Source organism: Thermobia domestica, chromosome 11 (assembly GCF_964235325.1).
Source record: "Thermobia domestica chromosome 11, izTheDome1.hap1.1, whole genome shotgun sequence".
In the NCBI taxonomy this organism is placed as follows: Eukaryota; Metazoa; Arthropoda; class Insecta; order Zygentoma; family Lepismatidae; genus Thermobia; species Thermobia domestica.
The window spans coordinates 197,079,077-197,097,464 of NC_137464.1; the positions used below are offsets into that span (position 1 = coordinate 197,079,077).

General features: G+C 35.8%; 1 protein-coding gene across 1 annotated transcript in view; it reads left to right on the forward strand.

Annotated features, from left to right (window-relative positions):
- Nucleotides 1-268: 268 nt before the first annotated feature.
- Nucleotides 269-18,388, forward strand: part of sn (fascin domain-containing protein singed) — a 279,621-nt gene continuing 261,501 nt past the window's right edge. The window contains exon 1 of the mRNA XM_081731485.1: nt 269-477. The gene's annotated coding sequence lies outside the window, so the exon portion shown is untranslated. The remainder of the gene's footprint in view (nt 478-18,388) is intronic.

Below are 18,388 nucleotides of genomic sequence, written 5' to 3' on the forward strand. Positions count from 1 at the left end.
TATAATCATTACCGTACTTTATTTTGTAAACAGTAAATTCACCGGTGAATATCAACGTAGAAAATCTTTGTATGTATCCATCCTGTCTCCCACATTTAGTTCCACATTTAGTTCACTCCAGCAGCAGACGATCCATCGCGGCTCTTACACCTCTTGAATGGACAAAACTTCGCGTGACGTCGGGTGAACGACAAACACGGATTGGTGGTTGGAAACGTCATCGTCCTGGCAATGTTTTCGTTGTGTGAGCAAAGCGGCAGCGCCGGCATATGCTTATATTGTAGTTTGAGGTGTGGTTTAGTGGCGGAAGGAGCGTTGCACTCCGTTTTGGCGTTCTTTCACACAATAATTGAACATTTTCCGGTATTGTTGAAAGAAAACGGTAATCTGAGAGGCAAAGCGTCACATAATCATTCGGTGGAGGAACTATTTTATCATTCTTTCTACAGAATATCAACAAAAGTATTCCTAAACGAGGTAAGTGCAAGTGTATTTTCTACTTTGTTCTTTTGACATTGAAATTTGTCATAGTATGTGAACTAGAGAGGGTAAGTTAGTGTGAGTTGTGAGGGGTTGAAATCTGTGGAACAAAGAAATGCGTGCTTAGGAATTTTGTTTTGTGAAAATCCCTTTCAGTTTCTTTTAATGGAAGTTCTCTTTATTATTGTTCTTAATATGATTGGGCGAGTGTAAACAAAAATCTATTGAAGTATTATAACAATATTTATTTTCTTTCTTTCTTTCTTTTTAACCACACTGGAGTAAAAAAAAAAAGTATGAAAGCTATCATGGTTGCCTGCGTGTGTTTTAATACTGAAAAATATTTAGGCACATTCTCTGTCATTTTTACCATAAATATTTTGGTTTCTGTTTGAATCCTTGAGGCAGAATAATGAGAAATTGCAGTATTTTGCTCGGTATAAAATTAAATGGCATCTTCTACTTTCTTAGCTTAATCATGCTGTTCTGTCCAATTATTATTATTATTGCATCTTTAACCGTTGTCCCTCTTACCTCCTCTTCCTCTATTTTTTTTTAATCGGAAATTAAAATCATACGGTAAGATACATGGACAGAGTTCTTCTTGACTTTGGTTCGATTCTGGTTCGAGTACAATTGATTTGAATTTCACATTGAATTATAGGTGCACGTCTTAGATTTGGTACTTAAAAACACTAGGAACAGGAAAACTAGTTTGGTAAATTTATGCTTACTTATGCTGCACTAAAGACAAAAATGTAAAGCACAAATAAAGAAGCAAAAAGCCGCCATCCGGTTTGGACAAGTATAATGATAAAAGGTTTCTGTTCGGTAACGTATTGAAGGTAGAATTGAATTTAGTTTAATGTTCAACGAATGCTTAACAAAAGCTCGTACTTAACATTTTTGTTTAAACTATGGCATCAACTTGAAGAGACTGTAAGCAAATAATAGCACAGAGAAAATAATAAGATATTTCTCTGTGATAGTTTGTGGTGGGAGAGAATTAGAGCGCTATCAAAAATATAGTATATTAATTTGTATCCTGGTCTGAAATAAATACGTAGATACGTTCCAGAGATGAACGCATCAGCTATATGCATATTGAATGCTTTTAATAGTCTTTCTCCAAATATTGTATATATAAAAGTAAAATATCAAGCAAAACAGTATGTCTTCCAACATTGCATAAATTTTAACGTATTTGTACGTAGAAATAAATAAATGGTCTAACGAATATAAAATGATCATTAACATTATAACATGAGTAAAGCGGCTGTGCAATTATGATAGATGTTGGGAAAGAACACACAAAACACCTTATAACTTGATCCGTAATGCATTCAGAACCTTACAGTGCCAAAATGAGCATTTGTGTTCACAACAATTCATAGAAAATTTTCTTCTTTTTCGTTCTTCGCAAAAAGGAGCAGAATAGTTAACCGAAATAATTTACTTTATGTACGTAAATGACAAGAACTAAAAAAAAGAAAAAAAAAATAGCTATATATAGAGGCTCAGAAAATGCTGGTTTTGCTTTCTTAATTAAATCGGCTGGCAAACGTCTGCATGTATAGAAATAACGAAAATATTATATACCAGATAGTCTTGTTTTGGGTCTAATTTCTAGTAGAGTAATTAATTGAAATCTGACCAAAGCAATATATATAACATTACCTTCACAAGACAGGACATTAATTATCTGGTGGAGCAGTTATATTACCGATATTCTAACTCTAGGTAACACAAAAACTTTTACGTTGATCACAGTTTAAACGATGAGTATAAAAATGCCGGGAAACAAGGAATTTTAATTTTGGTGAATTTCTTACTGGGTTACTGTTTGTGTATTTAAGGATTCAAGGTATAAAAATATGTTCACTTAAGTATTAAAAAAAAAAAAAAACCCTAGGAGAATAAAGTGTTTTATTGATGAGGTGGTTTTATGCTTTTTCGACAAGTCTGTTATGATTTGATAAACTTTGTTCTCCCAGCACATGGCAGCCTGTAAATATCGATTTTTGTGTGTCGTAGTCACATATCAGTATTTGGTATCTCACGCAAATTTTATGCGAGAAGTCGTGATAAGTTTTCCTCAAAGTAGTTCTGTTATTATAGAAATGATCTTTGTGGATTCGAAGTTTCTTCTTACAATTTTCATAAATAAGCAGGTCAATGGTTAAAAGTAAATTAAGTATAACGTACCGAAAATAGTTCAGATCTGCAAATTTGATAAATGTTGATTTCGGTGAAAATTTTGTTTTATTGAAACCGAAAAAATACTGCTGAATCATGGAGCATACACGGTTAAGATCATTAGTTCGAACTTTTTTTTAAAGAAGTGATCAGGGGGACAAGGTGGGGCGCTCGCCCTCCCCCCCAAGAGGAAATTATACTTGGGAATATCGAAAACCCAATAAATTTTTACATTAATTACAGCAAAATTTGAAACTATATTTGAAATGTCGCTTATACTTGACCCCTCTCCCTTGGAAACCACAACATGGGCGCCCTTGGAAGTGATCGTATATTTCTTTCATTAAATGTCATAGGAATAGCACGTAGTGTTCAACATTTGCTTTCTATGTATCTATCCGTATTTAGCCTCCGTTGAATACCACGGTAAGCTGTAGGTCTATGCCTCGTAGAAATATCTCCACTTGAGACAATCGTGGATACAAGTCATAATATTATGATCATTTGAATAGTTTTCTTGTTAGGTTCTGAAATACCTCGATTCACTTTATTATAAAATTGCATGCCCTAGAACCTTGCATTAACCCTTATTTGTTGGTTGTTTTGCACTTGGATTCCTCAAATATCGGCATAATTTTCTTCAACTTGGAACATAGTCAGCTTAACGATCAGCATTTTTTTTTTTTTTTTTTTTTAAATTTAAAAATAAGTAACGCTTTTTGAATTTTTTCACAACGATAATACAAGCCTACGTTTTATTCAAATGGCCGGCATTTTATATGTATACGACTGTGTGTGATTGGACTTTAGTTCCCGGATGCCGGTTGTAAGGTACAGTTATTTCATCGAGACCTCTCTTGTAACAGTCAGCTGGTCCACTCAACATCTACTGCATCATCAACACAAGACCGTAACCAAATAAATGCATCTATCGTGGGTTGTGAAGATATCATCATCATAATATTACGCGTTGTATCTTTATATTTTAGCTCATAAAAGTTTACATTTTTTTTTGTTCACAGTGAAAAACAATAAAAAATGAACATTGTAATCACAACAAATGAAAGCTTATTGTTAAATACGGTTCGAGCGTCATCAAGGACATGACAGAATATCCGGTCTTTTGAAAGAAAGAAAAAAAAAAAAAGTTTGTTGAATATTCAGTAGGACACACCATTCCGTTTTATTATGCGTAAGTTATAAATAATAAATATATTCCATAAGATACGTCTATAATCATATGGCTTCTCTTCTGTGTGTTTCATTATTGTGACAGGTATATTGAGTAACGAAAAATACTGCATTCTTTTTACAAGAACACGTGGTAAATACTTTTTTTCTGGCATTGTTTTTAAACTTAATTCACTGGTTGTTTCAGAGTTACCAGCAAGGGCGCCGATCCTGGGGGGGCGAAGGGACCCGGCCTCCCCAAAGCTCATGTGGGCCCCCTATTGTAGTTATGAGTATACAATATTTGGCATAATTTGAGTGCAATTTCTCTTAAAATCTTCGTATATATACTTTCTGCATCTGAATTCCCTCCCCCCCAATTTACAGAGAAATCTGCGCCCTTGGTTGCCAGACAGGCCTTTCTTATTATTTGCACCGGAACTGATAGAAAAGATGTGAAGCAAGTCACACTGAGTGCGAAGATATGTGTTTTACGTACAAATCGTGAACGGTTTGGAATCAGCCAATACGTGTATCTGACTTCACTAAAGTAGGAAGTAGCTGGATTTTGTTTGATACAATTACATAATCTAAATCTGGTGCCACATTTCTACATTCAGTTCCTTTCATTTATATTAAGCTTGTATCTTGCGAACTATTTCTTACCCGAACAGGATTAAAATTTTATGAACAGGGTCATCCATCTTGCATGTAAGAAGGCTAAAGTGATTCAAGATTGAGGTATTTTTGGGTTTGTAATGTACATAAATCATAATGTCCAAGCGAAAAATTCGAAGAGGAAGGGTAGGGGCATCGAGAGGAGTGACTTTGAATAGGCGCCCATAACAAAATTTCCCCTTTTACAACTTAATGATTTCTACTTGAATAATTCAGTTTGTAACTATCTGTTAGTTAAGTGATTGCTCTAATATGGACTTTTGGAATATCTTCTTTGTCGGAGAATCAACTCTAGGTTACCTGTTTTGATTTTCTCAGTAGAGCACCTGCCACAATAGTCTGAATCTAGAGTTAATTTAGTTAGGGCTTTGTAAAGTAATTACCAAGTTTGTAAGTAAATATCTGAGTTGTCAAAATTAAAAGTTCTGACATGTAGGCCTATAACCGAAACGGAACAAAGTATTGATGTCTAATGAGAATCCGTTTCCTTAGAATGTTGTAATAATAGCGAAAGTTACTAAAACCAATATTAATCCTATTTAGTGCTTTGTTTTTCAGATTTTTTTTTTTTTTTTTTTTAGTAATTCATGGCTTCGACGTCTATAGTCCTTTAATCCCGTTACATAATTTGGTTTTGTAGTTTAGCGTCCCTTTCAGCAACGAGGCTATATGATATGTGGACCTAGAGCTTAACGTGGAATCCGAAACATTCGCAAATCAACCCAGGTCTTCTACACCAGAGGCGCGTACGCTAACCACTGAGGAAACTCCTCACGTGTGAGGGATGACGTCACACTATTCTGGGAAGTGGAAAAGGTAGAAAGAAATTAGCAAGAAAGGAAGCGGCCTGAGACCTTCGTTAGGTATCATCACAGCATTTGCCTGGTGTCAGTGAGGAAAACTCAGGAAATTTCACTCAGGATGGCTGGTCTGAAAATACACATTTCCGACCGAGTGTCCCCGCTAGGAATCGAACTTGGGACCACCTTAGCTAAAGACGAACCGTTAGAGACTACACTACGCGGGACTGCAACTCTTAATGTTGGTAATGTGTGAAGTAGTTTGACTTTCATCTGTTCAATAGCCAGTCATTAGCTATTTTTTTTTTTTTTAAGTCTGCAAAAACTTAAATGAAGCGAATACCTTCAAATCATGAGGGATTACATTTACATGATTCTATTTTGCGTCTTAGTAACTAACCGTCACTAAATTGTCCATTTATATCCGTTATTCTAGTCGTAAGGTTTGGCTGAACTAAGATTTCTTGGAGCCGTAGTCCACAAACAGCTGTGGCCTGCCCAGTGGTCCGCGTTCAGTTGGGTAACGCGATCCAGAGTTCGGACTTATTTCAAGTTGCCGGTCGAAACTTGAAATCGCCTGCATTCTACTAATATATATATATATATATATATATATATATATATATATATATATATATATATATAAGGGCGGATCCAAGGGAGGGGCTATAGCCCCCTTGACGCTCAGATATACACTGGATAAAATGAGCTTCAATCCTGCTTTACACTGGATAAAACGGCAAATTGTGTTTAGCCCCTCCCTTGATTATATCCTGGATCCGCCACTGTATATATATATATATATATATATATATATATATATATATATATATATATATATATATATATATATATATATATATATATATATATATATATATATATATTGCCCGAACAGGTTGTTAATATTTATTGGGTTCCTCCAGCCAATTGTTAAAATTCTCCTCTCCACTTCTAAATCCAGTACTTACAATAACTAACTTCGTAGTATTGGATCAAGTTGGCTAAAGACAGAAGTAAATGGGGAGCTTTGTGACGGGATCCATAGACTTAAAGAGTGTTAGTACTATTTTGATTATCTAGTGTATATTACTTCCTTTGCAGCGTTTAAAGAAACAATTACGACAAGCTGCAGTTCGCCCTGACACTTTATATAATTTACATGACATCGCTATTAGTATCATTAGAATAGCCAAATGATGGACAAATATATAAATATGAATCAACTTAGGATACTAATCTTAGAACCAGTTGTTGGATGATTTGAATTACACCATTCTTCTAAACGGAACAAATTGTGATTCCTGACTGATTGATGAACGTCCTTTCCAAGAGCGAGGCTATATTAAGCAGGACTTAACTGAAAAAAAAAAAAAAATGGGTAATATATTGGTCTTCATATTATATAAGTTGGTCACCTGCTGTACAGTATCATAGTTTATAGCGATTAAGAAAACAACATATAGAAAATTTGTTGTTCATTACAATAATTGACTCATCAAACAATATCCTTCGTTTGTTACTATAGTGTGAGTGACATTTTGCAATTAGCTATTTAAGTAAAATCTCACTATAATTGGAACATAATTTTCTGTATCGAGCGGGAAATATACGAACCTATCGAACTGATTCTTTATATGTGTTGGACAATACATAATAGTTTGAATCGTTTTTGGATTATTCACTCACAATTAGATGCGTTAATGTGAATGCAGATACATGTACGGCATAGTACGTAGGATTTGGAGTGCGCTATAAAAGTTGAATGTATACGATACAGAAAGCGAGTAAGCTGATGTGGGAGTTGAAAACCTAACTGTATAGTCTGTAAGGCAGCCAGTGGTAATATTCTTGTGAGAAGTTGGAAATAAACAGCTTTCTGTGCTAATAAAGAACCACACCCTCTCCGCAGAAACATATGCAGTAGCAGTTCAAGTTCAAGGGAAGGGACTGTCGCGATTTTCTGGGTCACACACCATCTTCCCGCGACGGAGGGAGGAAAATAAAAGACGCGGAAGAAGGATAGAAAATACGATGTGAGTGCGATAATTTTGTATTTTACATCATGGGTGATCTAATAAAATGCAAATAAATAAAGCACTTTATGTTGATTTAATTAGTATTAGTATTGGATATCTCATTTCAAATGCATTTTTTTTTCTATTGTGGGAGATAAGTTGTCTAAGCGGTAATGCGCTCATCTCTTTGTGAAGAATCCGTAGTTCTATTTTAAGCCGCGTAAGCTTATGTCGAACTATGTTGTGGTCGTATGTGTGAATGTTGTTGAGAGTGTCTTGTTTCTTCTCATGTTTTGTTTTCCACAAATTCTTCCATGATCATTCACTTTCATTTAGATTTGGGTCCGATGAGCCCCTAAGCTGTTGAAGAGAATGGGGTCCTTTGGGCCCCAGCTGTCCTTTGTCAGTGACAAATTGTTGCTTTTTGTTATTATTGTTGAATATATGCTATATGTTGCCACGCAACTGGTACATGCACACGTGAGCACCCTATATACAGAAATTAGCAAATGTGATATTTTAGAGAGCACGCTAACTAATCCCCAATCATAAGAGCTTACACAACACAAAACATTTGGAAATGTATATTCAGGTTTTTCTTTTAAATTTTTTGGGCCCCACCAAGAGAGTGGGGCCCCCTGAGCTATAACTTGCTTAGTTTATATGTAAATCCAGCGCTGCTTTCATTAATCTGTTTTCCTTCAGCCTATACAGAAAATATTATTATTCTACACTTTTATTAATTTTTGTTTTCCAAAGGTAGCTTTATAAGAAATTCAGCACACTAATTCTTCTTTATAGCAAATGCATTTACTTTAATTGGCTATCCATCGTGTCATTAGTCATTTCTTATCGCCTTCTGTAGCCTAAAGAGCACAGAAACATGGAGTGTAAAACTGAATTAAAGAAGCATACTATATTGATACATTGAAGGTAGCTGGATATTGGAGTCCCTCATTGAAGCCCATACTTTTCGTTACTAGAGTAGTAGTAGCATCATGAAGAGTGGGATAACTGAGTTGGTATAACAAATTCCGTTGTCATAACCCGAAATAACTACGGTAAGAACTGTAATGTGCTCACAAGCTAACGATTTTTACTTACTTTTTTATTAGGTATCTGTATATTTCTTGTCATGGAAGTGTATTGGCCATATTATTTTCCATATCTAATACGTTGTTCTTGCCATCTGTGCAAACTTTGGTTCAGTTCCAGGATGTAGTTCATATGGTTCGGGTCTTGAGCTATAGGTCCGTGTTTTTCAAATCCTGTGTGTTCAAAGGAATGTTGATACGAAAGAAAATGGGGACGTTAATACGTTTTTTTTTTTTTTTTTAATTCTTGATGTCACGTGTAGTATCGTGATGTTTTGCTTAGTTATAAATAGTACCCTCTCTGATTGTTACGTCACCGGGGACCGAACCCAGAAAGTTGTTGACTAATGTAACAACGAGCATTGCTTGGAAACGCGGTAGGAGGCGAGTTGTACAATTAATGTCCCGCATGGATTAATACAAATTGCTCTGGAATAACTCGCATTTCAGGAAATACGTTATGTCCCAAAATATATATTTTTAAATTTAAAACCATTTTCTCCTACTCGAAATCAGTGGATTACTTACTCTCCACTTGATGAGATCACTGGACCCACTTTTAGTATACAAGAAGCTAGCAAACTAGCTAAGTACTTTAGAGAGGTTCTAGTGTCTCTCAAATTAGTTTTTATTTATTTGTATAAATCAGAGGTGGCCAATGCGCCGACTAGCAAGACTGGGAGGTATACCTCAGAGTTCTAGGTATCAATTGTTCATTATCAGTAGGATTCCCTCAGCAGATTAATGAACAAAGATGTAGATAGTGATTTCTAAAATGGAAAGTAGCCTTCAACCTAAAATTTAAGGTTGACCATCCGTGGTATAAATCATGTGCATATTCCTTAAGCTCTGTCGGACTGGGAGTCCTTAAATTTTTAATATAACGAATTATAATAAAAATAATAGGTAATGATTTACTACTGCACTGCAGAATTAACATGGCTGCCTTTACGCATAAATATTTGTGTCAGATTGATTTCATATTTTATTATCTACTGTATCTGTGAAATTCCTGTTATAAAAAGGAAATGTCGTATTGTGTGAATAATATTAATCGTAACTGTTAACGGTCGCCGCTCTGCTACGTATGCTGCCTGCCTGCCTTTATTTGAAAATGCATAATGATAGTGCTGGACATGAACGTGTCTTTCTGTTTATTATTAAGACAAGGGCCGTATTAAATGTAAATAAGGTTGTATTTACTTATATAAAAGCCACAAGTTTTTATTTCATGTCAAGCACTTAATATAATTTAGTAACTAAGCAATATGAGCACAGTATAAATACAACAGACAGTGCATCGTTTAACAAGGTTTAACGCTAACCCACATGAAGCATACCATTAACAAGTGTTCATAGTTTGTTGGAAATTTTTCCAAGCCACGGAAATTTCGTAGGTAAATTTACTAAAAAAGGGATTTTTTCTCGATAAAACGTGAAAATCCAGGGAAATTCTTGCGCTTACTAATTGACCAATATAGATGCTTAAAACTCTTTGTTCTTCAGGAATAAACCAATACAATAGCAATAATTTGTGTGTGTTTCAAAGTAGAACAATTTTCACCTATTGCTGGCTGGGTATATTTGTGGTTTTATTTTTTGGTTAAAAATAGTGAAGGAAAAAAGTAAAAACAACAGAAACAAAAAACAAATGTGGTTGGCCCTTCCTTTAACATAGCTAAATTAATCACATAATGTCTGTCATAGGAATAGGGTCACTCAAGAAACTAGGGAAAATTTGATAAGAAAAGGGAAAATTTGGCGTCAGTCGAAGGAAAGTTTAAGGATACCTACAAACACTGCTATTAACTATATTCAGGTTTGAGCATTAATAGTTGTGTAACCGCAAATTAGTTGGTAGACAAACTAAAAAGGCAGACGAAAACAGTGACATTTAATTAATCCCGATTTTTTTTTAACCTATTACGTACACAACAAATAGGAACTTCGGGGGGGGGCGGAAGGACTAGAAGCCTTCACGTTATGATGTGTTCTCCAATATCGCCAATTCATCAATTACTGCATTTATTAACTAAAGGTATGTGATCGTAAGAATGAACGATAGATGAAAACTTCTTGTGTATGTGATCCCCCTCCCCCGTTTTACGTGTCGCAGCATATTGTTTCTCCAAGACAAGCACAATCCATTTTAATTTTGCCGACAAGCACTAACAGTGTAAAAAGTTGGTAGAAGAGATCGTGTTAACCAACGTGGTGTCTTTTAAATTTCATCGTCACATTTATACTCTTACCCAATCTGAAAATTAGTACTGTAGTATGCAAAATTTTATGCTGAATATCGTTTATATTGTGTGATGCATGTTGGTTATGTGATAAAAGCATGTTTCATATTATTTACTTGTCTCAGCGGAACGCCCTGTGTTGGTGACCTACAAACACAAGGAAAACAACAATAAACTTTTTTTTTAATATTCGCGAGAACAATGAGTTTATATTGTTAAAAACCAATGTGAGAAAGTTGCCGTTTATATTTGTTTTTCGCTTGTGTTGTCGAAGCGGAAGTAATGTATACAACTGCTACTTTTATTTACAAGAACTTCATGAGAATTCTTGAAATTACTCGTTTCTATGGAACATAGTAAGCATTAACAGTCTCATCGTCTTGTTTCCATCCTTTAAAAAAAAAAAAAAAAAAAAAAAAAAAAAGCAACAATTAAGAATTCTGTACAGTTTTCAATGTTAATAAAAAAATTATAGAGGGGCTTATAAGAGAAATTGTTTTTCTTTTTTTTAATGATAAAACCTACTTCAGGTGATTCTTTCATTACATACCTAATTTCCGTTACAAGGTATTTAAAAATATACGTACATTCGTAATTCCGACGAACTCGATTTAACTATGCATAATATTTCATGAAAGCTTACACGATTTTTTTTTTTATATATATATATAAAGTATAATGTATTGCTTATGATGCGCATAGGTGACCCAACTCGTATAAGAGAGTGAAACATCAGACTTTCTGGGATATATTTTTACAAATATTTGGAAGATCTAGAAGTAGCATTTATAATTTATTCCCTGTGTATCATATTCTCATGTTATATATATATATATATATATATATATATATATATATATATATATATATATATATATATATATATATATATATATATATATATATATATATAATACAGTATATTGTTCTGAGGTTGATATTGAAATGAATTCTTAAAGTTTAACGTCCCACGATTATGCCTGTTAGGCTAAGGGAGACAGATGATTGAGGCAAGTGAGTGATTATGTAAGAATTGGTGAGGATATGGGAGTACCTCAAGAAAACACACGCACACGTTGTCCACCACGAACTTACCTGGCGAGGGATCGAACTAGAAACCCCACGCACTAGAGGTAAGTGCTCTACCATGAGCCGCGTTGAGGTTTCATGGGGACGCCAACGTCGAGGGTGTTTGTCTCCGAGACTTGGAGGATCTGATGCTCTTCATTTCGCCACTAACAACAGTGTTTGTTCATTTTGTCAAAATACAGTACTTCCATATTTGCATCAATCCTAGAAATGCCAAACTTGTATGGAGTCAAATTTGCCCGAGCTTTTTTTAAATGGTTGTAACACTATATCTGTTGAATTTAAGTTATTTGAAACTAAAATAGAAACCTTTGAATAGATAGATCTATTTCACATTTATCGTAAATGGCTATATTAAATGAAATTTGAATCTTTCAGTTCTGCGTCCCTCGGTTATGCTGTGTAAGCTAAAGGAAATTGTAATTGTGAGAATGAATGAAAAGATGAATGAAAAAAGTGGGAGGAAATAGAAGATTCCTTAGGAAACCCCCCACACGGTAAAGGGTTACACATACATGTCATGGTTCATATTATTAAGGTGCGGGCATTTATTACGTTATAATCTAAAGTTCTGTTTTGTATTCACGGTGTATGTGTTTGGATCCACTTTCAGATAAAACTTATCACGCTGTTATGAGTTTCAGTGTTCAAATAACTGACCGCGCAACATGTATACAACAAAGTACGTAGGTTTTGTAATAAAAATAAATTTTGGCGAAAACAAAGGTGGGGTTATATCTAGGAAATCTTCCCGCAGCAAATGAATTTTATTTTTATAAAAAAAAAAAAAAAAAAAATAGGCGATGCTACAATATAAAACAGAAAAGGTAACATTACGTTCAAACGAACAATGTAAAAATAAATAGATAAATAAATAAAAATAAAGTGGGGGACAAAAATCTCTTTTTGTTGCAAAAGATTGAAAACGAATGTGCAAGCCAAATTGACCCCTTCATTTTATTTCTAGGGTAATACCAATTATTGTTATTGCGTTCATTAGTTTCCATACAAAAAGAATGGGATAAGTATGATGGAGAAAGTGGTATATAAAATAAAGAGTTCAGTTTGTGTAATATCAATTTCGGTGCACATCAACAGAAGGATAGGGAAGGGACGTGATTTGTTTGCAGAAGTTGTGAAATTTTGTGCAGTGGAGTACTTTGACCCTGGCCATGAGAATTGGTGCAGACTGCATTACTCTCGCTCTCTACGTTTCGGGTCTTTGACATTCGAGTTCTGGAGTGTTCCCCCTCCCCTTCATTGTCTGGCCCGGTCCTCGCCTCGCGTCAACCACCCACCTACAGTACAAGCGCGCGGGTTGGCGGGGAGCTCCCCAAATATCGACCCGGTCGGTCGGATTTTCAGTTTCTCTCCCCAAGCCCAAAATCCACGTGACGTACACAACGATCAATGCGTGCGGGGTTGCCATGTTGTTTCCCCTCCTTTTGATGTTTCTCCCTCACACAAAATCTACGCAGGGTTGCGTACCGTTCTGATATGGGTGTGGCTGCAGCTTCACCGTTTGGGTGAATCTAGGCCTATTCGTTTTACTTACGACTTTGTATGTGAACCTTGCTTTCAATATTTCATACCATTTGCTTGATGTTACGTAAGTTATCCTTTATGTTGTTGAGGTCCCTCTTCGGGTACTTCACTCTAACAAAAAACAGTATTGTGGCTTGGAGTTGGTGTGACCCCGAGTTAATATTGGAATTTATTTTAAATTTGATGATTTTTGTAATTTGGGTGGGTACCATATGATTCTAGTATCTGAAATTATATTCTAGTATCTGAAGGTACTTATAGGGCATATGGGTTGTTCCTTTAGGACTGTATTGTGTGGAAGGGATTTTAGTGTCAATCACCAGCAATTGGGATAATAATGTTACAAGAAATATAGATGGTCGAATTTACTAGGAGCATTTAAATGTGCTGTAGGGCCTATGTCATATTTTTGCTACTGTTAGTAGAACCTCCTAGGAAATAATTGAACTCTTACATCTAGGAAGTGGTGGGAAGATTCGATCTGCAATTTTATTTGTTGCATTTTTTCGACATTTCAGCAACAGGCTAACTTAACATTAACAAATTGATAATTATTAAGTGGATCTCTTCAGTATCGAGGCTATATTAGAACAGGTTCAGTTGTTTAAATTGGGATACTAGCCACTACACCCGGGTTCGATTCCCAATGGGAGCTCATGCAGTTCAAATACCACTTTAAACTACGCAGCGACACCAATTTCTGTATAACTTATGAGAGCCTTGTTCAGATATGTGGGTGTGTATGTTAGATATCCAGATCAAGGGGGTAAGCATACTTTGGAGGGCTAGGACCTACCTGGATCGGGTTCGTGGTATAGGTCCACGTCTCATATTGTTTGGTTGCTGAACGGGACGCTGAACTCCATCATCAACCAAGCGAACCACTATACTTGGACTTACAGTACATTCGACGTTGGTAAGAGAGTAATGACGCAAAGTGGAGAGAGGGTTCGAGGTCTTATCTCGACTCTCACCTTGTTTCGAGACGAGACTACGAAGCCAATAAATCAGACACGTTGGCCAGTTCATTTCTTCTGTGATTAAAAACTATAACAAACTGGAAAGTAGGAGCTGGAGTAAAAACACGTATGGAACAACTGTGTAATTAATGGCTTCATTACTTTGTACATGTCATATAGGCCTATAATGCCTCTAATATAAAGAAACACTCTGGACTTCTTCCTGTATTGTGTAGGAGTCAGTGACCTTCACAGAGGGTTTTACGTATTTGATTGTAAAATAATGAGGGGGGGGGATGGTGGTCACTGGATAAGGTACTTATAGGGCATATGGGTTAAGTTGTTCCTTTAGGACTGTATTGTGTGGAAGGGATTTTAGTGTCAATCACCAGCAATTGTGATAATAATGTTACAAGAAATATAGATGTCCCCGTAATAAGCAAGTAGTTCGAATCTACTTTATAACTTCGTGGCACAGCGTTTTTAGGATAGCTCGTTGTAAGCAAGGATTATGGAAGTATTGTTCACTGTTTAAGTACTACGGTAACCATATACTATTTACAGTAAGTAGTGTGAAACTTCCATTGCAGTTGTATCTTGGATTTGAAGCGTTATCGTATCAAACACGTTTACAGGAATGCAAAAATGTATGCTGTTTTTCTTAATCGGTTACTTTACCAGAATCGTGTTAGGTGGTCGTCACATTTCCGTTCGATTTCTATTTATATTCAAAGAAGAAAAGGACATATCAATCAGGACGCTCTCTTACCACAAGCTGGCAATATACTTTTCCAGTAAGTGTGCCCACAGGCAATATCAGGGCGTAGGTTACACCCATGAAAATTTTGGTACAGAAATTTTCGTTAGAAATCGTACAGACTAGAGGATGGTAAATTTGAGTGGGAGGGAGAAAGATACATTTTAGGAACAGAATGTTAAATTTAGTGGGAACAGTGGTAAATTTTAGGGAATTATGCCCAAGCTCTTGGGGAAGATTGAGCATCCCCTGTTTCTCAGAAAGAAAGAGAACTATCGATTCGAACAAAATTTCTCTAGTTATTGTCATTAACGTAATGAGCCAATGAAAAATAGTCCTTCTAACCTGTCAGACTGGCATCAGAGATCGAATCCTGGTAAGCTAACTCGCAGAAGTAAACTCGTTTTCCAGTAAGTTAATAACTTAGTCATTAGTTTGCCGTGCATGATGATTTATCCTTTTTTCTTCTTTTAAAGGAATATACTTGTAGCCAATGTCCGAGTATTTACCAAACAAAATCGTGCCTATCTGTCGTCAGAGTTGCGGTTTATTTCGATATTTGTGACGTTGTCTTTTTTTAAGTTTCTGGTAAACGGTATGCAAAGACTGTTCAGACGTGAAACAAGAATTTAAAGAATAAGATGTATTTTTGTATAATATGTACGGTTTCCCAGTATAGTAATTTTTCTGGGAAGGTGGCAGTTGTAGATTCAATATGACTTGTGTGCTGCATTGCTAAACAACAAGTCTATAGCGATGTTCCGTTTTTCTTTCTTTTTGTTTACTTTTTTTTATTCTTTTGCCACATTTTTTTCATTCATTGCTTTTTTTTACGAGAAGTGCAACCTTGAAAATAGCAAATGAATACTTTCCATGTTGCGTTCTCATCAGACAGTTCTGCTCTTCTTTTTCTTTTCAAATATTTCTTACGGCATTTTTTGAACCGAGTACGTAAGTTGAGTGTTTTTTTTGTTTTTTTTTTTTTAATCTTCATTTTGTTTGTTTGGAAAGAAAGAGTGTATACTATTTGTAACGGGATTGTTTGGTTGTGAACATTCTTTTAACTCCTGAGAGGGATATTGTGAGTTCATGGGGTAGACGTGGTGAACTGTTACAGTTTTTGCTTCTTGTATTCTAGATTCAAATCCCGCTACAACCCATCATGTATTTTTTTTTTTCAGTCACGTCAGACAATTACTGGAGTGGTAGGACCAGGACCACTTCGAAGTTCTTTCTTGTATTTTATTGTTTATTATTACCACTGTAAAATGGCTTCGTAGCTGTATCTGATTAACATAGACGAATATTCAGCCATAAAATATATGTCTATTCTTAGTTATTTCAACTTTAAACTAGTTTCGGAGCGCGGTGGCTCAATGGTAGAGCGTTCCCCTCTGATGCATGGGGTCCTTGGTGCGATCCCAGTTCGCGCCAAGTGAGCTTTGTGGTGGATAAACACCGTTGCGTGGATTTTCTCGCGATTCTCCCGCTTTCTCCACTTTCTTCATTCCCTCATTTTCATTCTTTTCTCATAAACACTGTCTCCTTTAGCCTAGCCAGCATAACCGTGGGATGTAAAATATTTCTAAAATAGTTTTCAGTTGTAACCACATTTCATAAATAAAGGCTGTCATGTCCTTCAATCTTAAGTTTCCTCTGTGATATGGTTTTACAGGTGTATTTGCAATTTCAATAGAAGGTTTTCGCGCCCTTCATTGTTAGCTTTTTCCACTATAAATTGCTGTTGTATATGTATGTGTAACTTAGTTAAAGGAAGACAATCACATCCTTTATTGTTAGCTGTTTTTACTCGGGCCCGGGTTTGATTCCCAATGGGACACTCGGTCCAAAAGTTGTGACAACTTTTACATGTCAACAATCCTGAGTTAGTTTTTCCTAGATTTTCCTCATTCACACCATGTAAATGCCGGGATGGTACCTAACCTGCAAGTCTCAGGTCACTTCCTTCTTTTACCCCCAAATAGTGTGCTCACTGAGGGAGTCACCCCTCATACGTGACGGGTTTAAGGCCATAGGTGCCGGTTATGCCCAGAAATGGATCTAGGTATAAATCAATACTATAATGTAGCTTCGCATATCTGTAGCTTTCACAAAGGATGACCCTCATGTCATTAATTGTTAGCTGTTTCCAGTGTAAAATGTCTTTGCAGATGTATCTGTAACTTGCATACGAGTAAAGGAAAGTTCTCATTTCTTTCGTTGTTAGCTGTTTCTATTGTTACCTGGCTTCTCAACTATATATTTTATTTTAACATTTTAAAATACACTGAACATATTACGTTTGTTTAAAACATGGTTCAGCCCAATATTCTGCCCTGTACAAAATTTGCGAGATGAAACGAGAAAACCTTATTTTTCATCTCATGGAGAACAGTAATCAAAATGACTCGTTGATATTGCCTTCCGTCTTACAGTAGGAAGATCAGGTGACATTCATAAAGTTGATAGCAGTTAAGCAGAACAGAAAGTTATAGCTCAGTCATGAAAAACATGAAATTATTTAGTTGTCCGTCCCACCATTATGCCCGTTGGCTAAAGGAATCGGGTGATTTAATGAAAGTGACTATTGGTGAATTTTTAAAAATGATTTCCAACAGAAGCGAGCCCGGCCTAGGTGCACCAAAAACACAGACTAACCACTAGACAAACGGGGAGGGCTAGCTTAATTCATAGCAGTTGGGTAATGGAGTGAACAACAGTTTTAAACCACGAAAAAAAAAAATCGAATTGAAGTGCAGCTGAATTTGGCAGTAATGATTAGAATAGGTGCGGCTCTGTAATGTAATCACAAAGTCCCATGCCTTCCCAATTAATGCGAAGAAAAATTAAGAAAATAATGTACATTTATTTCTGTATATGAATGAGGAACAACCGAAGAAAATAAGTTATTTTAATATGGAGTTTGCAATCTTAATTGTCTATGAGGGATTTAGCAACATAGTGTAAGTCACAATGCTTGATATTACTCTGTTCACTTGTTCTTGTTTGGCTCTTTCTGGCGATCGCCTGCCTCACAGAACAGCTTTTTAAACGCTTACCCTTACGTACTATGTAATTACAAATTTTTTGTGGCAAAAAATCCATATCAGTCGATAGATAGGACAGGAAGATAAGAGGAAAAAGGGTGGAGCCTAAGCTCTATAGCTGAACTGACGCAGAGACGAGAGGATTCTACAGGGTGGTCCGGAAGTGGGGGGTGCCCCGCTTTAGTTTCAACGATATAGTGTTAGTTATAGTAGAATGTCTGTACACAGTTTACCTTGAAGTCTTAAACATCGGTATGATCACCATCCATGTCGTAACACAGCTGAATTCTGCGCCAAGTTGTCACATATGTT